This window comes from Meriones unguiculatus, chromosome 6, assembly GCF_030254825.1.
Source record: "Meriones unguiculatus strain TT.TT164.6M chromosome 6, Bangor_MerUng_6.1, whole genome shotgun sequence".
NCBI classification, from domain to species: domain Eukaryota; kingdom Metazoa; phylum Chordata; class Mammalia; order Rodentia; family Muridae; genus Meriones; species Meriones unguiculatus.
The window spans coordinates 61550004-61577040 of NC_083354.1; the positions used below are offsets into that span (position 1 = coordinate 61550004).

Consider the following 27037-nt stretch of genomic DNA (forward strand, 5'->3'; position numbering starts at 1 on the left):
ACCCAGCAATCTGTTGTATACAAGAAACATGCCTAAGTCACAAAGATAGACATTACCTGAGGGTAAAGGGATGGAGGATGGCTTTTCAAGCAAATGGACACAAGAAGCAAGCAGAAGTAGCCATTCTAATATCTGATAAAATAGTCTTTCAACCAAAATTAATCAAAAGAGATGGGGAAGGACACTTCATACTCATCAAGAGAAAATTCCACCAGGAAGACATCACAATCCTGAACATCTATGCCCGAAATACAAGGGCACCAACATTTATGAAAGAAACATTGATAAAACTTAAACCACACATAGATACTAATAGTGGGAGACTTCAACACTCCACTCTCAACAAAGGACAGGTCAACTAAACAGAAATTAAACAAAGAAACAATATCTCTAACAGAGGTCATGAATCAAATGGACCTAACAGACATTTAAAGAACCTTACACCCAAACACAAAAGAATTTACCTTCTTCTCAGGACCTCATGGAACCTTCTCCAAAATAGACCACATAGTTGGTCACAAAGCAAGCCTCAACAGATACAAGAAGATTGAAATAATCCCTTCTATCCTGTCTGATCACCATCGGAATAAAGCTGGAACTCAACAACAACAGAAATAGCAAAAAGCCTACACATACATGGAAACTGAACAACTTGCTACTAAAAGACATCTGGGTCTGGAAAGAAATAAAGAAAGAAATTAAAATCTTCCTAGAACTCAATGAAAATGAAGACACAACATACCCAAACTTGTGGGACACAATAAAAGCAGTGCTAAGAGGAAAGTTCATAGCACTAAGTGCCTTCAAGAAGAAATTCGAGACAGTGCATTCAAGCAACTTAATGGCTCACTTCAAAACCCTAGAAAAAGAAGAAGCAGACATACCAAGAAGGAGCAGACAGCTGGAAATAATCAAACTCAGGGCTGAAATCAATCAATTAGAAACAAATAAAACAATTCAAAGAATCAATGAAACCAAGAGCTGGTTCTTTGAGAATAGCAACAAGATAGACAAACCCTTAGCCAAGCTAACTAAAAGGCAGCAAGACACCATCCAAATCAACAAAATCAGAAATGAAAAGGGGGACATAACTACAGACACTGAGGAAATCCTACCAATCATTAGGACTTACTTCAAAAGTCTATATGCAACAAAATTTGAAAATTTAAATAAAATGGACAATTTTCTTGATCGATTCCACTTACCAAAGCTAAATCAGGACCAGGTAAATCAATTAAATAGTCCTATATCCCCCAAGGAAATAGAAGCAGTCATCGAAATTCTCCCATCCAAAAAGAGCCCAGGACCTGATGGTTTCAGCGCAGAATTCTACCAAACATTCAAAAAAGAGCTAACTCCAGTTCTCTTCAAACTATTCCACAAAATTGAAACAAAAGCAGCATTACCAAACTCATTCTATGAAGCCACAGTCACCTTGGTAACTAAACCTCACAAAGACCCAACCAAAAAAGAGAACTTCAGGCCAATCTCCCTTATGAACATTGATGCAATAATACTCAACAAAATACTCACAAACCGAATACAAGAACACATCAAAGATATCATCCACCATGACCAAGTAGGCTTCATCCCAGGTATGCAGGGGTGGTTCACTATATGGAAATCCATCAATGTGATCCACCATATTAACAAACTGAAAGAAAAAAAAACACATGATAATCTCCCTAGACGCTGAAAAAGCATTTGACAAAATCTAACATCCATTCATGTTTAAAGTATTGGAGAGATCAGGGATACAAGGCACATATCTAAACATAGTAAAGGCGATATACAGCAAACATATAGCCAACATCAAACTGAACGGAGAGAAACTTAAAGCAATCCCACTGAAATCAGGGGCAAGACAAGGCTGCCCACTCTCTCCATATCTCTTCAACATAGTTCTAGAAGTCCTTGCTAGAGCAATAAGACAGTTGAAGGAGATCAAGGGGATACAAATTGGAAAGGAAGAAGTCAAATTATCACTATTTGCAGATGATATGATAGTATACGTGAGTGACCCCAAAAACTCTACCAGGGAACTCCTACAGCTGATAAACACCTTCAGCAAAGTGGCCGGATACAAAATTAACTCAAAAAAAAAATCAATAGCACTCCTGTATACAAAAGACAAAAGGGTTGAGAAAGAAATTAGGAAAACAACACCCTTCACAATAGCCACAAATGACATAAGGTACCTCCGAGTAACCCTAACCAAGGAAGTCAAAGACTTGTATGAAAAAAATTGCAACAGTTTTAAAAACTGCATGGTGTTGGCATAGAAACACAATGGTGGATCAAAGGAACCGAACAGAGGACCCAGAAATAAACCCACAGACTTATGGACACCTGATCTTTGACAAAGACGCCAAAACCATACAATGGAAAAAAGATAACATCTTCAACAAATGGTGCTGGTCCAACTGGATGTCTACATGTAGAAAAATAAAAATAGATCCATACTTATTACCCTGCACAAAACTGAAGTCCAAGTGGATCAAAGACCTCAACCTAAAACCTGACACATTAAATTGGCTAGAAAAAAAAGTGGGGAATACCCTGGAACTCATTGGTACAGGAGAAAACTTCCTGAATAGAACACCAACAGCACAGGCTCTAAGAGCAACAATCAATACATGGGACCTCATGAAACTGAAAAGCTTCTGCAAAGCAAAGGAGACCATCACCAAAACAAAGTGACTGCCTACAGATTGGGAAAGAATCTTCACCAACCCTTTATCTGACCGAGACTCATATCCAGTATATACAAAGAATTAAAGAAGCTGAAAAGCAGCAAACCAAGTAATCCACTTAAAAAGTGGGGAACAGAGCTAAACAGAGAACTCTCTGTAGAGGAATATCGAATGGCAGAGGAGCATTTAAAGAAGTGCTCAACCTCATTAGCCATTAGGGAAATGCAAATCAAAACAACCCTGAGATTTCACCTTACACCCATGAGAATGAAATCTATACACCTAAAAAATATAATCAATTGAGCGGACATGGGGTAAGATGATCAATCCTCATTTAGAAAGACAGATGGGATGTGCATTGAACCTATGACAGGAGTCTACTGAGCGCATCTGAAAGACTCTAACTAGCGGTGTTTTCAAAGCAAAGACTCATGACCAAACCTTTGGCAGAGTACAGGGAATCATAAGAAAGAAGGGGAGTTAGTCTGATGGGGAAAGGATAAGAGCTCCACAAGGACCAAATATATCTGGGCACAGGGTCTTTTCTGAGACTGACATTCAACCAAGGACCATGTATGGATATAACCTAGAACTTCCTCTCAGATGTAGCCTGTGGTAGCTCAGTAACCAATTGGTTTCCCAAAGTGAGGGGAACAAGGACTATTTCTAACAGGAACTCAATGACTGGCTCTTTGGTCTCCCCACCCCCGAAGGGAGGAGCAGTCCTGTTAGGCCACAGAGGAGGGCTTTGCAGCCAGTCCTGAAGATACCTGATAAAACAGGATCAGATGAATGGGGAGGAGGTCCCCCCTATCAGTGGACTTGGAAAGGGGCACGGTGGAGATGAGGGAGGGAGGGAGGGACTGGGAGGGAATGAGGGATCGGGACACGGCTGGGATACAGAGTTAATAAAATGTAACTGATAAATAAATAAAAAAATAATAATAAAATAAAAAGAAAAGATGGCAAAAGAAGATGCCACAAAGTTGTTTCCCACTCTGTACATATCTGCCATGGCCTAAAACCCCATAATCACTTTACAGGCACACTAGAGTGTCTCTTTTTAAGTAAATATCCTTGTTGTTACATTACCTAGAATCTCTATATTGTATATTTCCTATAGAATGCAGTCCTGTAAGATGAAATGACAAATGGATAATAAGGAGCAACATACAGAATCACAGAACATCAAATCATATATATATATATATATATATATATATATATATATATATATATATGTTCATATCAAATCAAGCTATTTAGTGAGATGCAACTGATTGCCAATTATACCACTTCATTACATCTCTATGACACATGAAAACACAAAGCACTGAGTTACCATATTAAACACATTCATCATGTTCTCTTCAGTATCATCCATTCATGACAGTGTTGCCAGACTCAATTCTCCAATAAAAAGACACAGACTAGCAGAATGGATGCATAAACAAGACCCAATAATCTGTTGCATACAAGAAACACACTTAAATCACAAAGATAGATATTGCCTGGGAGTAAAGGGCTGGAAGATGGTTTTCCAAGCAAATGGACCCAAGAAGCAAGCAGGAAGAGCCATTCTAATATCTAATAAAGTAGATTTTCAACCAAAACCAATCAAAAGAGATAGAGAAGGACACTTCATACACATCAAGGGAAAAATCCACCAGGAAGATATCACAATCCTGAACATCTATGCCCCAAATGCAAGGGCACCCACATTTGTAAAATAAACTTTAATAAAACTTAAACCACACATAGACCCCCACATATTAATAGTGGGAGACTTTGACACCCCACTCTCAACAAAGGACAGGTCAACAAAACAGAAATTAAACAAAGAAACAATAACTCTGACAGAGGTCATGAATCAAATGGACCTCACGGACATCTACAGAACCTTTCACCCAAACTCAAAAGAATTTACCTTCTTTTCAGCACCTCATGGAACCTTCTCCAAAATAGACCACATAGTTGGTCACAAAGCAAGCCTCAACAGATACAAGAAGATTGAAATAATCTCTGGTATCCTGTCTGATCACCTTGGACTAAAACTGGACCTCAATGACAAAAATAGCAAAAGGCCTACACACACATGGAAACTGAACAACCTGCTTCTAAATGACAGCTGGGTCAGAGAAGAAATAAAGAAAGAAATTAAAGACTTCCTAGAATTCAATGAAAATGAAGGCACAACATACCCAAACTTATGGGACACAATGAAAGCAGTGCGAAGAGGAAAGTTCATAGCACTAAGTGCCTTCAAAAAGAAATTCGAAACATCTCATGTAAGCAACTTAATGGCTCACTTAAAAGCCCTAGAAATAAAAGAAGCAGACACACCAAAGAGGAGTAGATGGCTGGATATAATCAAACTCAGGGCTGAAATCAATAAATTAGAAACAAATAACACAATTCAAAGAATCAATAAAACCAAGAGCTGGTTCTTTGAGAAAATCAACAAGATAGACAAACCCTTAGCCAAACTAACTAAAAGTCAGAGAGAAACTATTCAAATCAACAAAATCCAAAACAAAAAGAGGGACATAACCACAAACACTGAAGAAATCCAAACAATAATTAGGCTTGACTTCCAAAGTTCATATGCCACAAAATTTGAAAATCTAAATGAAATGAACAATTTTCTTGACCAATTCTACATGCCAAAGCTGAATCAAGACCAGGCAAACCAATTAAATAGTCCTATATCCCCTAAGGAAATAGAAGCTGTCATCAAAAGTCTACCATGCAAAAAAAGCCCAGGGCCAGATGGTTTCAGTGCCGAATTCTACCAGACCTTCAAAGAAGAGCTAACACCAATACTCTTCAAACTATTCCACATGCCAAAGCTGAATCAAGAGCAGGTAAACCAATTAAATAATCCTATATCCCCTAAGGAAAGGAGGGAGGGACCTATGACTGAGATTTTAATTTAATTAATTAATAAAAACTAGTATTTTAATAATTATTCAAAAAGAAATCCCTATGAAATGTTATCATCTTTAGTACATTAATTATATAACATAAAACATAAACTGATGTATAAAAAAATGCACTCCAAATCGAACAAGTCACCTCAGTAGAATATTGCCTTCAAAAAGATGCTCTGGGGGTCCTTTTTGTCCATTGTCAACGACTACCAGGCAGTCTTGCAAATCTTGCCCAAGGTAAACTTGACCCACTACACCTCACGCTTGTTATGAAACCCATATTCTATGATCAACATCATTTCCTGGTTGAGAACAATTTCTCAAAGGGTCTTTGTGGGGTCACATAGGTTTTGTGACAAACACAAATTATGGCAACCTGCCTGCTGACTTCTCTATGCCCACTGAGTCTATGAACTGATCCCTCTGAGTAAGACAGGTGCATGGATATTTTAAAGACAAGGAACACACACATGTGTGTGCACGCACACACACACACACACACACACACACAAACTCTATCCTAGTTGGCAACTGCAGCATAAAAGAAGAAATCAATTTAACAGGAATCAATAATATGCAGTTAGAGTTAGCGAGGTGTTTCCACCCTGAGTTTCCAGAACAGTGTTGGGTGCTTCCCATCAACATTTCCTGGGAGTAGAAACTCTGGATAGGACAATGATTCTGTAAATGCTCATTCACCAGCTTTGACTAGCACCAGTGTGCATGCCATAATAAGTGAGACTACCTGGACTTGCAAATAGCTATTCTGCCTATTTCTCTACCAGAGAAAAGAACAGTAAAGACAGAGTAAAGAACAGCACAGGGTGACAATAGTCATTACATCCTAGAAGACCCACTTGTCTTGTAAGCAATGTACACATCAGCCAGGTGGACAAGACTGTCCTGGATAAAACTACTGGAAAAGAAGAACACTGATATACCTCAAAATGATCGTGGCATTGTCTCTGCTCTCATACACTTGTAAATCTCACATACACCTAAGTGGCCAAATTTTCAGTCTTTTGTGTCTGTTCAAATTGCTAAAGTATAACCTGGACCTAGGATCTGAAAGAGAGTCAAGAATGACAAAATATTTGAATATATAACCATAGGGATATGAGCGTCTACTTCTCATCAGAGAAGTCTCTCTTTACAACAAATGGAGATCATCACTGCAAATCACATCTGGTTACAAGGGAAAATGTCTATAGATCATGGTGATCCCAACGCCAACAGATATCTATATCCCATAACTACAGCCTCAGTGGCTCCACAAATAGTGTGGATGGTGGGGCAGAGAGATTCTGAGAGGCAAAATACAAGAAAGTGTGATGTGAAACAGCCTGTCTTAAAACGATTGCATAAATAAGAACAAAATAATGAATGTGTTGATGTGGAAGGAAGAATTTTGGAAGGGACTCACTACTAGACCAAGAAATTAGCCTCTCTCAGGGATGATCTTTCTAAGTGATGACACAATACAAAGTGTTCAGCCCTTGGGATGGTTATTCTTGCTTATCAACTTGATTACAACTTGATTAAATTAACTAAAATGCAAGAGCTTGGGAAATTTAGCCTGAGACATATTTTTTTTGATTGAATAATTGGAAGCAGGGAGACCAACCTAAAACCAGATCATTTACACTCTGAGGATCCACCCTAAAACTTTGCCATACCTTTGTTTAAACAAACTGAACCATCTCGACCCCCCCCCACTCGAGGATTCTCCAGGGCAGAAGCTACCTGTTCAACTAGGGTTGAGATGTTTGTTCCAGGATTTGGAACTTGTCATTCTAGATGAGAAGTAATTTACTAAGGGAAAGGGAGGATCTCCAGCACCTGCTCTGCCATAAGGGAATTTCTGTTACATCATTGATTTTAATCCACTTACCAGAAGAAGCTACAGCATCAATGAAAGCATACTTCCTGACTTTCATCCATGGAATTCTTGCAGTTCTTATCTGAACCACATTTCTAGCTACAGGACTCAAATAAATTTTACATATATAAGAAATCTTCATCAGATGACAAATCTAGTGTCATAGTTGAGAATTCAATGGATGAGTTACATGTAATTTTAACCTCTTTCTCATCATTAGTACACACTCGTTGGAGTCTGTCTCAACATACTCATACAGTTCCTTGGGCTCTCTAAATACTAAACATATCTCAATGTAAAAAACCAGCAGGTCACATAAAATAGTGCTAAACACTCTTTTCCTTCCAGTCCTCTTTTGGTATCATAATTCTTGAAACAACATTAAATTAATATTGATTTGATTAACTATAAAAGTAAACAAAACATTAGATTGCAAGTCTAGTAAAAACAAACAAAAAGCCTAGTAATGCTTATTTACAAGAACGTAGAAGAGACACTCAAGGAATACCACAGCTGGACAGACTGTAAAACCCAACAGATCATGGGGATCCCAGACCCAAGAGATACCCCTATATCCTAACCCCTGCATCATTGGCTCCAGAAACATTTTAGAAGAGGGTGAGAAAGCTAGAGAGAGCCAGAATACCAGGAAGTCTGCAGTGAAACTGCCTCTTCTAGAAATGCCTGCATAAACAAGACCAGAACAATGGACGTATTGATGTGGTAGTGGAAAATTTTGAAAAAGTCCCACCCCTAGATGAAGAATTAGCCTCTTTGAGGGATGAGCTCTCTAACTGATCACCTAGCACAAAGTGGTCAGCCCTCATGATGTCTATTCTTTAGTCTTGCTTGTCAATTTGACGGCATCTGGAGTTAACTAAAACCCAGGAGGTTGGAATCTACCTTTCTCTTTCTCTTTCTCTTTCTCTTTCTCTTTCTCTTTCTCTTTCTCTTTCTCTTTCTCTTTCTCTTTCTCTTTCTCTTTCTCTTTCTCTTTCTCTTTCTCTTTCTCTTTCTCTTGCTCTTGCTCTTGCTCTTGCTCTTGCTCTTTCTCTTGCTCTTTCTCTTTCTCTTTCTCTTTCTCTTTCTCTTTCTCTTTCTCTTTCTCTTTCTCTTTCTTTTTGAGACAGGCTGTCCTTTACTCACTTTGGATACCATGTTGGCCGTAAACTCAGAGATCTGACTGCCTCTGCCTCCCTGAGTATTAGGATTACAGGCATGCACCACTACACCTGCCCAGCTGGAATTTTTCTTGGGAGGGATTTTTCTTGATTGAAGTATTTGAAGCAGAAAGACCCACCCAAACCCAGACCTTTCCAGGTGTGAGGATCTACCTAAAACCTTACCCAAAACTTCTCTCTTGTGGCTGCCTATATAAAGGATCTGTAAGAAGGGAAGAGAATGGGAAAGTGAAGCAATTTTATTTCAGCTAAAAACATGAAATATACAAACTCAGCATCCATGTGAAAAAGTACCTGATTGAGATGTGGTAGGTTTTTAACTATACATCTACAGCATTAACAGACAATTCTCTGTCTGGTCAACATGAACTCTAGACAGCTGGGGAGCTAGGAATCCTTGAACTCCAAAGTCATGCTACAGAGTCAAAGTAAACAGAATGAGATTTATGTCTTTTTTTTTATACTTTTTTTAAGAAAATAAAGTTAAGTGAGTAGGGAATGGGGATGGCTGGAAGAAGTAACCTTTCAGATGAATGTGATCAAAACAAAGATGGAATTCTTGAAGATCTTAACATTTTATTCTTGGTATTTGCTTGAATCAGAGATGGATGACACCATCATCTATTACATGATTCAAAACAAAATATGAGCACTGTAAAATATTATTGTAAATTATGCACTTTTTTTTTATAAAAAAGCAAAGTTCCTACTGTATAATTTAGCAGGCCTTGAACTAAAAATTTCCTGCTTCATCAGCCAAGGACCTAGGACTCTGGGATTAAAGGTGTGAGCCTCCACCCAGCTAAACAGTAACTCAGGAAAACTTGTTGTGGATATTTGCTTGTGCAGATTGGAAACAAGGTTGATTCAATCTACTAGAACTCACTATTGGAAGCATTAGTGAAAGCAACCAGGGGAAGAAGTGGGTGTGGTCTTCAGAGACTCCATAAAAGGAGACTCCAGGGACTAACCAGGTTCATTGTTCTCCAGACTAGACAGAGTGTGTTTCCAAACTTACTAGCTCCAGACCCTGCTAGATCTATCACCTCCACACATTGAGAATTTGACCCCAGAGCTGAGCTAATATTAGTGCATTTCTACCAAACACTGCTGAGGCCTGAGAAAATTTCTTGGGTCAGTGAGAAATTCACAAGGGAAAAGTACATTATGTTTTTTATTTTTAATTAATTACAAATCTGAAGGTTCTGTTTAGAATTAACATTTTTTACTGTTTAACAAAAAAAAAAAAAAAACAGTGATTTAGTTGCCATTTGGTCATCTTTCTTCCTATATAATGTGGGTTAAAATTATGGATATTTTTAGATTTGTCATAATGAACATTCTAGATAGTCTGATGTGATGATCTGGGGGATTGTTACAAGATACTTTTCAATTTTGTGCTTTGCCAAATTATAAAATATTTTAAGAGTGTTTTCTTTTGTATGTACTTCATAGATGCAAGACTAACATCTCCAAATAATGGATATACATATAATATATAATGATTAAATGCTCCAAATTATTTGGAAATATATCAGAATTTAGAGATATTTAGGAACAGCATAGAAATAATTTTTTCTTTTTTTAATCACTGAGTAGTATTCCATTGTGCAAGTGTACCACGTTTTCATCATCCATTCTTCAGTTGAGCGGCATCTAGGTTCTTTACAACCTCTGACTATTATGGATAAACCTGCTATGAACATAGATGAGCAAGTGGCCTTGTGGTACAGTGGAGCATCTTTAGGGTATATAGCTAGGAATGGTATATCTGGGTCTTGATGTACAATGTTTCCCAGTTCTCTGAGAAAACTCCAGATTGATTTCTGCAGTAGTTGTACAAGTTTTCACTCCCACCAGCAATGGGGGATCATTCCTCTTGCTCCACATGCTTGCCAGAATGTGCTGCACTTGACTTTTTGGTCTTAGGCATTCTGATGGGTGTAAGATCTAATCTTGGTGTCATTTTGATTTGCATTTCCCTGATGACTAAGGACACTGAACATTTAGTTAACTGATCATTAGAAATTTCTCTCTTGAGAACTCTCTGTTTAGCTCTATACCACATTTTTTAATTGGGTTTTTTGGTTTGCTGGTGTTTAATTTCTTGAGTTCTTTATATATTTTTGATATTAGCTTTCTGTCAGATGTAGGGTTAATGAAGATCTTTTCTCATTCTGAAGGCTGCTGTTTTGTGCTATTGAGAGTGTCCTTTGCCTTGGAGAACTTTTTCAATTTCATGAGGTTCCATTTATTGGTTATTGATCTTAATGCCTGAGCTGTTTTTATTCTGTTTAGGAAGTTGTTTCCTGTATCAATGAGTTCAAGTCTATTTTTCACTTTCTTATTCATTAGATTTGGTGTCTCTGGTTTATGTTGAGGTCTTAGAACCTCCTGAAGTGGAGATTTGTGCAGGGTGATTAATATAGATCTATTTGCATTCTTCTGCATACAGACATTGAGTTAGACCAACACAATATGTTGAATGGTTTTGGCTTCTTTGTAAAAACTCCAGTATCTGGGTCTATTTCTGACTCTTCAATTCCTTTCATGAACTTCTCTGTTTTTATACTAATAACATGGGATTTCTTACTATTGCTCTGTAATACAGCATATCACAGATGGTGATACCTCAGGAAGTTTTTGGTTCTTGTATTTTGTTTTATTGTACAGGATTGTTTCAGCTATGCTGGCTGTTTTATTTTTCTATATGAAGTTGAGAATTGTTCTTTTAAGGTCTCTACAGAACTGTGTTGGAATTTTGGTAAGAATTGCATTGAGTCTTCTGGGCTGCTTGATAGTCTACCATGTTGGTAGAATTGGCTATTCCTGACAGAGCTTGATATTGAGTTGGAAGGCTACATGCAGTTAAAGGCAGCATTAATCACACCGTTCTATTTATAATAGTACATTCTGGTTCAAGTCTGATGCAATCTTCAGTTTCTCTGATTTTAGTTATCTCTGTTTACTTCCAAAGCATTATGGGGTGAGTTGTCTAATATACAAAAAAATTAACTTCATGGAAAACATGACCATCAGAGAAGTTAAGGCCACCTCCTTTTTCTAATCTTTGAAAATGAGTGTTAGTCCTGGATTTTGAGTTATTTCTCAACCACCTATATAGCCATTTGACTCTATCAGTGTCAAATCCCAGGAACTTAAGTTATTTTCACAAAATTGGCCTCAATCAAAGCAAGATTATTTCTTTTGTAAAAATTAAAACCGATGAAAAATGGGAACCCTATTAGTTAGATAACTAAGTCTCAAATATTCATGAGAGCTTCATTTATGTCTCAAGATTTTCCCTCATAAATTCAAGGCAGGAGTTGTGTCTTTGGGAAGCAAACAATTTCCACAGAGGGTTCTCCTAGTATTCAATTGATGTTATTTAGGATTGGTATGAAAATGACTTCTCAAGTCTGTGAATGATTATTGGGTTTGATTTTTCAGATGCAAAGTTCCACCATAAATTCTATTGAGATAATTGCACCATTTCATGGGTTATGGTCTCAAACTAAAGAAAAAGCAGAAGAGGAGCTGAACATAAGTTTTCTTTGCTTCCCACTGTGATGTTGGATGCCAGGAGACCAGCTGCTTTGAACTCCTGTCACCATTTCTTTCACAGCATGATGGCCAATACTCTTGAATTATGAGCCATCATAAAGTATTATTCTTGGCAAGTGGTGGAACAAAGGAAACTTAATGTGATATCAAACAAAAGCATTTAATGGACAAGGTGTGAAGTAGGGTTTATTTTATTGAATAGAAAAGAAGGAAGTGTTCTACTAACGTACGTCTGCAATGAAAGGCCAGCTGTGGAGTTGATTGACTTTGGTCACTTTACAGTGTATTTTTCCTACCACATTGTTTTTTTCTACATCGAAGATGGCTATGGCCTTGAATCAATGTACCAATGTGGACTGAAGTCTCCAGGAGAATTGCAGATGGGAAGACACAGAAGGTCATCAGATCCTCTGTGTTTCCGTACAGAAAAGTGTGCCAGGAATTATCAACAACTATAACCCTAAGCTTCATTTTCTTTTTCATCATAAAAAAAAATTTGGCCATAGAGAGAACTGAATCACAACTTGAATCACATTTTGTGAAGTTTCTTGTTTCTCTAGTGCCCAATAATATTAATTTTGTTTCTTTCCTCAGGAAAATGGAGTCAGGCATCTCACAGGCTTTCCAGGAAGAGCTCACTTGCTCCATATGCTTGGGCTGCCTTTCAGACCCAATCACCATAAGCTGTGGACACAGCTTCTGTCATGCCTGCCTCTGCCTTTCCTGGGAAGACCTGCAAGTTCCTGTCCACTGTCCCACGTGTAGGCATCCATCCCAGCAGAAGGACTTCAGAACCAACGTTGTTCTGAAGAAGCTGGTGTCCATTGCCAGACAGGACAGCCTCATGAAGTACCTGAACTCTGAGGAGCACAAGTGTGTGACCCACAAGGAGGCAAAGAGGATCTTCTGTGAGGAGAACAGGATGCTCCTCTGTCAATGGTGCTCTGACTCTCAGGAGCATAAGGGTAAGGGTCACAGACACTGTCCCATTGAAGCAGCTGCTGAGGGGCAAATGGTAAGTAATGGTTCTGAGAGAACATGACAGCTGGAGAGAGGAGGCTTAGGAGAGCACAGGAAGATTCCTGTCCTGATGATGTTGAAACGATTGCATTCTGAATGGAGGCTTTTTTAAAACAGCTAATGGAGAAAGGGTAATCACAAATGTAAACACAGTTTCAGAAAATAATAACGTAAAGACAATTTCTAGTTTTATGATTCACTATGCTCAGGTCACTGGAAAATGACATAGTAAATTCATATCCTTAAAAATGTCCATGACTGGAGAAAAAAAATACATTGGAATTAGCTAGAGAGAAGGATCTGGGAATCCCAACCAGATACAAGTTACCCAGACAGTCAGGCTTATAAATCACTTAAGTGAGCAAAGGGTTATGTTGTATTTTTTATTTCTCTTCCCTGAAATCTAAAATTCATAGTCAACAATAGTAAAAAATAAAGGATATTGTGATCCTTCCACTCTCCCTACAGTAATGTGTTCATTGCCTAAGAGTTCATCAGTAGGATTCATTTACCTAAAGTGGATATTTTTTACTTTTTACAGGAGAGATTTCTAAATCTAATGGCATCTTTATGGGAGAAGCTCCAAGAAAATCAGGAGAGTCTAAATGCAGAGAACAGAATGACAACTCAGTGGCTGGTGGGTATGAGACTGATGCTGAAAATCAGCTTGAAAATAGGTTGAGGCAGCTCTCTTGCAAACCTGCTCATTCAAAAGTTGAGAATAAGGCATGGGTGTTGATACTAGGAAAACCTTTTCTGCAGGCCTCTAATTCTGAGTGTGGTATACAACTCTGCACTCAGAGAACATAGCCAGGCTGTGGCAGAGAATGTTGAGACTAATGAGTGACTTGCTGACAGTTCAGCACAGTGCCTTGACTCTATGGCTATGTCATGATATTTAATTACTACATGCAGAATTTCAAATTTGTATGAAAATATGATTTACCAATGAATACCTTTTCTTCAGGTGGCTCAGGATATCATTAATTTGATAAAAATTCTTAGAGAAAATGATGGGTTCATTGATTGTGCCATTAACAAAGAAGAATTGAATGAAATAAAATAATTTCCATTTCTGAAAATACAGCAAATCAGTGTGCAGCACACTGACAGGATCCACTAGTCGAATTTAAACATAGAATAAGTCAGTTGAGAGGATAAAATGTTCTGTAAATGTGACCTAGAATGTCCCTTTTTCTTCAGGACTACGTGTCTCTTCAGAAAGAAATGATCAGGTTAGAGTATAGAAAACTACATCCAGTCCTCTATGAAGAAGAAAAGCAGCATATAGAGTGTATGAGAAATGAAGCCCAATGTATTTTAGAACAACTCAGGAAAAGTAAAGCTCTGATGGTCCAAAAGAGGAACCAACTGAAAGAAATGTATCGGGAGCTGATGACAATATCTCAGCAGTCATATGTGGTACTGCTCCAGGTGAGCATGGAGGAGTTCATGAAAGGGCTTTGTTATCTGAGGCCCACACTCTGGCTCTTATACCTAAGATAGCTGTCTACATTCCCTGCAATTATTGTCAGTGGATTTCCTTTTTAGGGATAACCTGGAGACACTAGTTTTTGCCATGATCTTAAAAGAACAAGCTTTTGACAGTGTGTCAGTAGATCCCCTATTAAATATCACATCTTTTTTTGTTGTTGTTGTTTTTGTAGCTTGCTTCTTTGAAATCCCATTTTCAGTTATTCCTGTTACCAAACATTCCAGTGAGCTTCTACTTAAATATTTCACCTCTATTTATACACAGTTTACCTAATTTCTTCTTTTTAAAGCTGTGTTTTTGAGGGTACTTTGGGAAATAGTGGTTTTGATATATGGTCTTCTTTTGTGGTACTAGCTGGCTTGAAACTCACAGTTATCATAAGGCCTTAAAACTCTAAATTCTGGAATTATAGCTATGAGGTACCAGTCAGGGGTGAAGTCACAGTTTTGAAGTATTCTCCATAAAAAGTATTCCTATGCTTTGTAGGCAGGCTCAAGGAAAGTCCCCTTTGCAAAGCAAAGTACAATCACTATGCATTTTCTTCTTCAGTGTTACTTTCACAGTGTGAGTTCATCAAGATTTCTCCTCTGCTAATCTTAGTTGGCTTTATTCTGAGACATGAAAATATATTTGCAGGATGGATCAGTTTGATGATGACTGACATTTATCTGAACTTTATAATCAAACATTGTATGCCATGTCTTCAGAAATCTTAACTATTCTTGTTGTCTTTGCAGGATTTAGAAGACATCTTCAAAAGGCGAGTATAGTCATCATTGCAAGCCAGGATCCTTGAAGTGTGCTATAAAATTGACGAATCTGCCTTAGCAAACTAAAAATATACTTTAGATAGGAATACTCAATTGCTTGTGTATGATGGTTGAGATTGGTTTCATGTACATGACATTTGTTCTTCTTTACCAGAAAGTGCCTTTACTTACTACATAATAGTGAAGCAGTGTATAAAAGAGGGCTTGGTGATAAAATATCTACTTTTGAAATCATAAACCTTGAAGTACATCACCCTTTTTTTCTAGTAGTAGAAGAAATGGCAGAATGCATGGAAAACCAAATGGGTAGCCCGAAGGCTTCAAAAAGAACATCTGGGGGAAACAGCCCTGTCTTCTGTTCGTGGGGTCACTATGATATCAGAACATGCTTGTGTGAAAGATGTTCAGACAAGTGTTTATTTGTACTAATTAGATTTGTTCTCTTTATGTGTGTGCATGCATGCATGTGTGCCATTGTACATGTGTGGAGGTCAGAGGACGACTTTCAGAAGTCAGTCCTTTCCTTCCACCACAGGTTCCTGGGATTGAACTCAAGTTGCCAGGGTTGTGTGGGAAGGGATTTAACTCCTGAGTCATTGTCTGAACTTGGAGTGAGCATTTCTCCTCATCAGTATGATGGTGTCTTTAGCACCAGGCAGATCAAAGTCTTCCTCTCCTTGCAGAAGTGAGTCAGTGCAGCTGTGCATGCCCCAGGTGATGAAACCAGAGCTCAGTGTCCTGCCCATCACTGGACTGATTGAGAGGTGCAAGTGCTTCCTAGGTAAGTATCAGCACTACTGAAATGACCAAAGTTGCCCTTCAACAATGAGCTAAGCGTTGTGTATATGAATTTGTAACTCCTCTGAAGGTTATGTCATTGTAAGTCACATTTCTAATCGTGTTTATTCATGTGGTCACTTAACAAACAACAAGCATAAATGAACATGAATATAATGTTGTATGTGATCCAGAATGAAAATATAGTAACACCTGTTCCGTGAGACATAAGAAATGATAATTAATTCAGGACCATCTAAATCATTCTAAGTGTTGGAGTTATTTGATTGTTTTCCCTTAATCATTTTAGCAGTTGAATTTTTTAAAAGTATGTTACACTTCTTAGTTTAAAAATATATAAAATATAGTGGTGTACACTTGTAATCCCAACATTAAAATGTGGAGCCATGAGGATTGCCTATGAGTCTGAGGCTAGCCTGTTTGAAATAGGGAGTTCCAAGCCAGTCAAAAATATATACCAAGGCTCTCTATCAAAAAATAATTTGGTAAACATAAAATAACTATATACACCAAGGCATATATCATGAGCAATAAAAATAAAACAAATAGATAGTTCAAGAGGCAGTGTCTTAATTCCCCTGTTAGATCTAAATGTGAATTGTGACTTCATATGGAAAGAGTATCAGAGGAGGGAGGGGTTAAACCAGACAATTACAACCAGGGAACCACTTCTAATGCACATTTATTCTTTACTTAATATAAACATGAGTGCTTACATGCAAATAAAAATACCATCATCTTTGCTTCTATTTTAGAAATAACTATTAATGGAAACAGGTAAGGACAGTCTTTGCTCCAGACCTAGCTGCAAAGCACACATCTTCCATTTGCCAGGTGTAATGAAAAGCCACCTCTACAGCATCAGCAAATTTTTATCAGGATCCCATTCAGTTTCTTGTGGAATTTCTTGACTTTGAAGTATTTGAGCTACATTTAACCCGCTACCCTTAGCCTTCTCTTTTATAATACAGGTAATCTCCAGGTACCTCTCTCACCTAAGAATTGTAAACAGTCATTTCAACTAAATAGTTGTCTTTTGCCTCTTCCTACAGTGAACATATTCTTTGGAAATGCAATCTTACTCCATGACAAGATGAACCTATTTGATGTCATGAAAAGATTCACCTTTAGCTCTCACCATCAGGAGACATCTGTAGAATCAGCTGGACACTATTTCGCTTCCTGTGGATCACAGAGCTTCTTCTCTAGGAAATATTACTGGGAGATGGATTTAATGGACTCTCCTGACTGGGCTGTAGGAGTCTGTGAGGATGACTATTTAACAAATAGAAGGCAGCAGACTGAACCTGAGGGTTTGTTTCTCCATGTGTGTGTGAAACAGGGCAATCAGTACAGTCTCCTCACCACCTGCCCAGTAATTCACCACTATAGAGAGAAGCCAGTGGGCTGGGTTGGTGTGCTCCTTGATTGTGAGGGTGGATGTGTGAGTTTCCTGGATGTAGCGAAGAGTTCCCTCATGTTCAGTTACCCTCTGGGTGACTTCAATTACCCTGTCAGGCCTTTCTTCTCCTTTGGTGGCACATTTTGATAGAAAGCTATAATCCAGTACTTCAGTGCTGTTTAAGTATTTCCTAATATAATGTTACTTTTTTGCCATTAAATATTAAAATACCATTAAATATAAAACATGGTTAACTGTGTTTTCTTTTCTTTGTGGCCCCCAGAGTCTACCCAGAACACCTTTTAAAGCAGGTTTCTCCAGTTTCATTTTTTGTTTATTAGTTTTTGCATACATGTCAGAAGTACTAATTAGGAGTGAAGCTCAAGTTCAGAACTAAAGCCCTTTTTAAATATGCTCAGGAACCCAGTTGGATTTAGAATCATAAAAATATTATTTAGATGTAGGATGCTATCTTAATGCTTCCTAGCACTGATGTGTATTGTGCTGGCTAATTTTATTTTAAATTGACACAAGATAGAATTTATGTAGGGGAGGGATAGTTGGGTGTGGATGGGTTGGTGTGTGTTTATGTAGACTTGCCTGCCCGGGAACTAGCTCTGTAGACCAGGCTGTCCTCAAACTCACTAAATATCACTACAAATCTTCACTTTTAAATGTTCATTGCAATGACTCATTGGTCTGGTTCAAGTTATCTGGCTTTCTGATTCATCAATATTAGGTCCTCAATGGGACTCCTTTCAGTTATGCTATTGTTGCCCTGTGTTATAAAAATCCTGCAGCTTTAAATCAGCAGGATTGGCCAGCCTCTTCATATGTCCCAGTCCTTCACAGATGATACAGATGTTGGGATGGGCCAACTCTGAAATCTGGAGCTGAGCCTGGGTGATAGCAGAGCTGGTTGGCCCATTGACTCTCCCTTATCACCACCACCAGGGTGAACTCTCCAGCACTTCTCTTTATAGGACTCCCAGTGCTGCCATGGGCAGGTGGCAAGGTCAGCTTTCCTGATCTCATGCCCTAAAGCTGGGCAGCTCTACCACACCCATGACTCCAAAGCCAAATCCACTGTGCTGCCCAGTAGAGGCACTGGGCCCACTCTCCCAAATGCTGCAGCCTGTGAGGTGCTGGGATAGCTCTCTTGCTCTCAAACCCTGGGACTGGCTCACCAGTGCCTTCCCCATCAGGGAATACACAGCCCTACTGTGTTGCCCAGGAGAGGTACAGGCTTCACTCTTCCAAGTGCTTTAGCCAGTAGGGAGCAGGGCTAGCTCTTGCTGTTAGAGGTAGTTTTTGTGCACTGTGTATATAAAAACTGATTTCTGTACCCAGAGATCTGGTTTCAGTCCAGGCCTTAGCACTGTCATTTCTACTAAACATCTCCTGCCTCAATGTTGTGTAAACATTGTTCTTACTAACCTTCTGATTAGTTAATAAAGGGCTGAACTGCCAATAGCAGGGAAGGAAAGGATAAGGAGGGACTTCTGATCTCAGTGATGGGGTCCTGGGTTGGGGGGAAGGCATCTTCAAAAGAGGGTTGGAATGAGGACACAGATGAGTAAGGAGGTGCAAGAGAAATACTAAGATGGCAGGTAATGAGCCACACAGCTGGAAAGTAGGCTGGTGTTAGAATAGGTCAGTATATTCTCAGCTATAGTCCCAGAAGGTTATAATAAAAAAATAAAAGTTTGCATGTCATTATTCAGGAGCTAGGGTAGGCATATCAACCACTGTGGAAATCAATCTGGCTCTTGTGTTGTCTCTTGAGTTTTTGATCTTAGCCATTGTGATGGGTGTAAGGTAAAATCTTAGGGTTGTTTTGATTTGCATTTCCCTGATGGCTAATGAGCTTGAGCATTTCTTTAAGTGTTTCTCTGCCACTCGATATTTCTCTGTAGAGAATTCTCTGTTTAGCTCTGTACCCCATTTTTTGATTGGATTACTTGATTTTTTGCTGTTTAACTTCTTTAGTTCTTTTTATATACTGGATTAGGCGGAGTTCAGGGAATCTTAGGAAAGAAGTGGGAAACAGTAAGATCTGGAGAGGACAGGAACTCCACAAGGAGAGCAACAGAACTAAAAATTCTGAACACAGGGCTCTTTCCTGAGACTGCTATTTCAACCAAGGACTATACATGGAGATAACCTAATACCCTTGCACAGATGTAGCCAATGGCAATTCAGTATCCAAGTGGGTTCCATTGTGATAGGAACAGGGACTATCTCTGACATGAACTGATTGGCCTGCTCTTTAATTACCTCCCCCTGATGTTGAAGCAGCATTACCAGGCCACCGAAGAGGACAAGGCAGTCACTCCTGATGAGACCTGATTGACTATGATCAGAAGGAAGGAAAAGAAGTCCTCCCCTATCAGTGGACTTGGGGATGGGCATGCATGCAGAGGGTGGAGGAATGGAGGGATTGGGACAGGAGGAGAGAGAGAATTGGGGCAGATACAAAGTGAGTAAAGTGTAATTAATAAAGAAAAATAAAATAAAAAAATTAAAAAAACATTTAATTCGAGTGTGTTGCAAACATAAAATAGCTTAAAAATAAAGAATAGGAGAAAGTCACTTTTTTCTTTTTTCTTTTTTTCCTTTTATTTTTTTTTTTCAGAAAAAAACAATCCCTTGTTTTAGGATAATGAGACCCTGCTTTTTTTTTCTGTCTCAGATAATGAATGATTACATTTTATTAGATAAAATATGGATTCAAAGATTTCAAGGATCAACAAATCTGCCTACAGTGCATCTCTGTGCTCCGGCTTGACACCACTTATTTAGACTCACACAGATACATAACATTTTTAGGATGCTGGAATCCAGATCAGTGTACTGATCATACCCACGGCTTTATCATTAAACTAGAGCCTAAGTCCTAATTAGTAATTCTCACCAGCATGCAAAAACAAAAAACAACAAACAAGAACCAGTGTGAAAGGAAGTGTTCTGGGTAGAATATATGAATCACAGATACTCAGCCGTTTTCTTTTACCCTTTATAGCATTATATTATTTAATGGCTACAAAACATTATAGTAGGAAATACTTAAACAGCACTAAAGTAGTAGATTATAGCTTCCTACGCTCTTGTGTAGCCAGTGGAGAAGAAATGCCTGACAGAGTAAGGGCCAAAGATTGGCACAACTGAGACACACTCCATTGGAGAGAGCCAACCCCTGACATTATTGGTGATGGTCTGCTAGGCTTGTACATAGGGGCCCATCATAACTGTCTTGGAAGAAGTTTTATCCAGCCACTGATAGAAGCAAATGGAGAGATACACAGCCAAACAATTGGCAAGACTCTAGAAGAGTCTTGTGGAAGAGTGGGAGGAAGAGTTGAGGGAGCTGAAGGGGTCAAGGACAGCACAGAAAGACATGCAAAGTCAATTAACCTTGGTCCATAGGGTCTCACAGAGACTGGACCACCAACCAAAGAGCATGCATGGGATGGGCATAGGCTCCCTATGCATATATAGCATATATGCACCTTGTTCTTCAGGTAGGTTCCCTAACAACTAGAATAGACACTGTCTCTGATTCTTTTGCCTGCCTTTGGATTCCTTTCACATAAATGGGGTGCCTTGTCTGGCCTCAGTGGGAGAGGATGCAGCTAGTCCTGCTGTGACTTGATGTACCAGGGTGGGATGGTGCCCATGATGGGCTTCCAACTCTCAGAGGATAATGGGATTTGGGAATGGATGAAGGTGGGACTGAGAGGAGAGACTGAGGGGGTTTCAATCAGGCCATAAAGTGAACAAAATAAATAAATAGGAAAACAATTTAAAATAGCCCCTTACCTATTTTTGGGTCAATATATTTTTTACTTTTTTTATTTAATACAATTCATTCACTTTGTATCCTGTCTATAGCCCCTTCTCTCCCCCCTCCCAGTCCCACTGTCTTTCCCTCATCTCCTCCCATGCCTCTCCCCAAGTCCAGGTGGATCAGCTGGACACCAAGAGGACCTCTTCCCCATCCACCTGACCCTAGTATATCAGGTCTCATCAGGACTGGCTGTATTTGTCTTCTGCTGAGGTCTGGTAAAGCTGTCCCCACCTCAGGGGAAAGTGATCAAAGAACTAGCCACTGAGTTCATATCAGAGACAGCCCTTATTCCCCTTACTATGGTACCCACTTGGAGACTAACCTGGCATGGGCTATATTAGAGCAGGGGTTCTAGGATATCTCCATGCATGTTACTTGGTTGGAGTATCAGTCTCAGAAAAGAACCCCTGGGCACAGAATTTTTGGTTCTGTTGATGACCTTGTGGACTCCTGTCCCCTCCAGGTCATTCTATCTCCTTCTTCTTTCCTAAGATTACCTGCACTCTCTCCAAAGTTTGGCTATGGGTCTCAGCATCTGCTTCAATACCCTACTGGGTAGAGTCTTTCAGAGGCCCTCTCTGGTAGGCTACTGTCTGGTTCCTTCGAAAAAACTTTTTTTAAAGGAACGAATGAAGGAAGAAAGGAAAACAGGAAGGAGAAAAGAAAGGAGAGCATAGCTTTAGTCCCAGCATTGGGAGGCAGAAACAGGAAGATCTCTGTGAATTCCAGGCCAACTTTGTCTACAGAGTGAGTTCCAGGAAAGTCAGAGCTACATAAAGAAACCCTGTCTTAGCCAAACAATATGACAAACTAGGGGAGACTTGTGGAAAAGTGAGAGGAAGGATTGAGGGAGATAGTGCAGTCAAGCAAACCACAAGACCTGTAGAATAAAGTAACCTGGGCTCATTGGGGCTTACAAAGATTGAACCACCAACCAGAGGGCATTAATGGGATGGACCATGTAGCAGATGTTCAGCTTAGTCACCATATGGGTCCCCCAACAAGGTGAGTAGGATTTGTCTCTGACTCTGTTGCCTGCATCTGGATCCCTTTCTCCTAGCTGGGCTACCTTGTAAGGCCTCAGTGGGGGAGGATGTGCTTAGTCCTACTGTGACCTGAGGTGCCAGGGTGGGTTGGTACCCATGGGGTGTATACTCTTCTCTGAGAAGGAAAAAGGTGGGGGCTTAATGAAGAGATTGGGAAGAAAGGAGGAAGAAGGCTAAGATAAGGCTGTCAAGTGGTTAAATAAATAAATAGGTAAATGGAAGAAAAAATGAAACCCTGTTTTAAAAACAGGTGAGGAAAAAATAGTCAACCATCTTTTATATTTAATAGAATTTTAATATTTCATAGCAATAGAAGGAATAAATTTACAGAAGGAAACCCTTAAACAGCACTAAAGTACTGGATTACAGCTTCCTATGGTCATGTGTGGCCAGATGAGAAGAAAAGCCTGACAGGGTAATTGAAGGTGCCAGGAGAGTAACTGTATATGAACGAAGTCTTGGCGACTTTCAGGAAACTTGCACATCTATCTTCACAACCAAGGAGCACACCAACACAGCCCACTGGCTTCTCTACACAGTGATGGGTTTATTCTCACTTGGTGAGGAGACTGTACTGATTACTCTGCTTCACACACACAAGAGGAAATGCACCCTCAGGTTCAGTCTGCTGGTTTCTCTTCCTCAACCAGGCATCCTGACACACCCCTACAGCCCAGTCCCAAGAATCCTTCAAATCTAGTTCCCAGGAATACTTTCCAAAGGTGAAGCTCCATGATCCCCAGGCAGCAAAATAGTGCCCCGCATATTCCACTATTATTTCATAAGTAAAGGCACTTTCTGATAAAGAAGAACAGATATCATATACATGAAACCAATCTCAAGCATCATACACAAGCAATTGATTATTCCTGTCTAAAGTATATTTTTAGATTGCTAAGGCAGATTGGTCAGTTTTATAGCATACTTTAAGGATCCTGGCTTGCACTGATGACTATACTCACCTTCTGAACATGTCTTCCAAATCCTGCAAAGACAACAAGAATAGTTTAGATTTCTGAAGAAATGACATACAATGTTTGTATATGAAGTTCATACAAATGTTAGTCATCATCACACTTATTGACCTTTCAAATTTATTTTGATGTCTTAAGATAATACCAACCAAGCAAATGAGCAGAAGAGAATTCTTGAAGAAATCAGACTATGAGGGCAATAATTAAGAAGAACATGCATACATAGTGAACGTACATTGCTTTACAACCTACAGCTGTTTACAAATGTGACATTCTTTGAGCCTGTCCACAATGCACAGGCATGGTTTTACTAAGACTACTTTAAAAGTATAACCTCACCCCTGCCTGACACCACATGCCTAAAATTCCAGAATTTGGGGTTTTAAGACCTCAGGATTACTGTGAGTTTCAGGCCATCATTCACCACCAAAAAAGTTCATACTTCGAAGCTTCATCTTCCAAAGAACACACAAAATTACATTTTGTAAAGAGAAGAAAATAACTATAAATTTCATTAAAACTGTACATAATTTTAAAGTAGAGACAAAAAGGATGAATATGTAGTAACAGGAATAACTCGGTTTGGGATTTCAAGGAAGCAAGCTACAAAAGCAAAAAAATAAGGAGATGTTCAATGGGGAATCCACTGACACAGGGTCAAAAGCTTGCTCTTTTAAGGTTATGACAGAACATAGTGTCTCCAGATTATCCCTAAAATCCACTAACAATAGTGCAGGGAATGTAGACAGCTATCTTAGATGTAATAGTCACAGTGTGGGCCTCAGATAAAGAAGCTCTTTCATGCACTCCTCCATGCTCCCCTGGAGCAGCACCACATATGGCTGCTGGGACACTGTCATCAGCTCCCGATACATTTCTATTAGTTGATCCCACTTTTGGACCATCAGGTCTTCACTTTTCCAGAGTTTCTCTAAAATAGTTTGACCTTCATTTTCCATACACTGTACATGCTGCTCTTCTTCTGCATTGAAAACTGTATGGAATTTCCAAGATTCAAACTGGATGGCAGAATTTTGAATACAGTGGAGAAAGGAAAAGGAGGCAAAACTATTGAAAAAAGATTAGTACATCTAAGCAACTTTAAATGGGATTGACTTCCTGTAAGCATAATGAATACAAAGAAGTTTCTGTTAAATCAAATGTCATGACTAAGGTAGTGAAGGCAACTTTCAGTAACAACTGTAACCCCACTAAACAACAAGCTACATTCTCAGGGAGGAAATATTGTACATGCCTTGAAAGAAGGAAAACATTTACTAGCAAATTAGGCCTTAGACATTTTTTTAAGTTTTATTAATTATACTTTATTCACTTTGTATCCCTCCATAAGCCCCACCTCCTCCCCTCCTAATCCCACCTTCCCTATCCCTTCTTCAAGCATGCCCTTCCCCGAGTCCACTGATAGGGGAGGTCCCTCTCTCCTTCCTTCTGATCTTAGTCTATCAGATCTCATCAGGAGTGGCTGAGTGGCTGCATTATCATCTTCTGTGTCCAGGTAAGGCTACTCCCCCCTCAGGGGTAGGTGATCAAAAAGCATGCCAATCAGTTTATGTAAGAGGTAGTCCCTCTTCCCATTACTATGGAACCCACTTGGACACTGAACTGCCATGGGCTACATCTGTGAAGGGTTTCTAGGTTATCTCCATGCATGATACTTGGTTAGAGTATGAGTCTCAGGAAAGACCCCTGTGTTCAAATTTTCTGGTTCTGTTGCTCTCTTTGTGGAACTCCTATACTCTCCAGATCTTACTATTATTTCCCACATCTTTCATAAGATTCCATGCACTCTTCCCAAAAGTTGGCCATAAGTCCCAGCATCTGCTTTGATAGTCTACAGGGAAAAGCCTTTCCATGGTCCTCTGTGGCAGGTTCCTAACTTATTTCCTGTTTTCTTCTTCTTCTGATGCCCATCCTCTTTGCCTTTCAGGATGCGGACTGATCACTTTAGTTAGAGTCCTCCCTCTTGTTTAGTTTCTTTACAAGTACAGATTTTAGTAGGTTTATCCTATATTATATATATATATGAGTGAGTATATACTGTGTGTGTCTTTCTGCTTCTGGGACAGCTCACTCAGGATGATCTTTTCCAGATCCCACCATTTACCTGCAAATTTCATGATTTCCTCATTTTTCATTGCTGAGTAATATTCCATTGTGTAGATATAGCACAATTTCTGAATCCTCTCTTCAGTTGAGGGGTGTCTGGGTTGTTTCCAGCTTCTGGCTATTACAAATAAAGCTGCTACAAACATGGTTGAGCAAATGTCTTTATTGTGTACTTTTCCCTCTTTTGGATATATGCCTAGGAGTGGTATGGCTGGATCTTGAGGAAGTGCTATTCCTAGTTTAGACCTTAGAGTTTATCAGAGGACACATAAAGAAAGAAAGCTCATGTGTGCATTCAGTGTGAGAAACACTTTAGCACTAAATCTTCCCTTACTATTCATCAGAGAATTCACACAAGAGAAAAGCCTTTTAGATGCAGTGAATGTGATAAAACCTTCAGGCAAAAGTCAGCCCTCATTGTACATGAGAGGACTCATACTGGGAAGAATCCCTTTGAATGTTGTGAGTGCGGTAAAGCCTTCCAATATAAGTGGTACCTCAAAATGCACCAGAGAACTCACACTGGTGAGAAACAGTATGAATGTAAAGACTGTGGAAGAGCCTTTCTGAAGAGGTCATACCTCAGAATGCATCAGGGAACTCACAAGAGTGATAAACATTATGAATGTGAAAAATGTGGAAAAACTTTCCATGATAGGTCATACTTCAACATGCACCATAGAACACACACTGGTGAGAAGCCCTATGCATGCAATGAGTGTGGAAAAGCCTTTTACCAAAAGTCAGACCTCAGGAGGCATCAGAGGATCCACAACAGTGAGAGATTACACGAATGTAAAGAGTGTGGAAAAGCCTTTCAAAATAAGTCATACCTCACAACTCATCAATGAATGTAAAGAGTGTGGAAAAGCATTTCAAAACAAGTCGTATCTCAACAAGCATCAGATAAGTCATGTAGGTGAGAAGTCCTATGAATGCAATAAATGTGGGAAAACCTTTCAGTGGAAGTTAGTCCTCAATGAGCATCATAGAATTCACACAGGTGAAAAGCCCTATGAATGCATTCAGTGTGGGAAAACGTTTGGCTATAAATCATCCCTTATTGTACATGAGTTGATTCATTCTGGGAAGAAACCCTATGAACGTCTCTGTATGTAGAAAAACCTTTTCACAGAAATCAGACCTAAGTAGGCATCAAAAAACTCACAGTCATGGGGAGCTATGATGATAATGGGTACAGAAAGATATTTGCCTGACATTTAAGCCTCAGAATAAACCATGTACTCCAAGAATCCACTTAAGGATGAGTAGTATAGGTTTTCTTTCTATAAAACAAATCTCAGTTTACAG

General features: G+C 39.2%; 2 pseudogenes; one reads left to right on the forward strand and one right to left on the reverse strand.

Moving 5' to 3' along the window:
• Positions 1-6065, reverse strand: part of LOC132654861 (small ribosomal subunit protein uS4-like) — a 47728-nt pseudogene extending 41663 nt beyond the window's left edge.
• A 10172-nt stretch (positions 6066-16237) lies between these two features.
• Positions 16238-26912, forward strand: LOC132654862 (zinc finger protein 420-like; annotated as a pseudogene).
• The last annotated feature ends 125 nt before the right edge of the window (positions 26913-27037 follow it).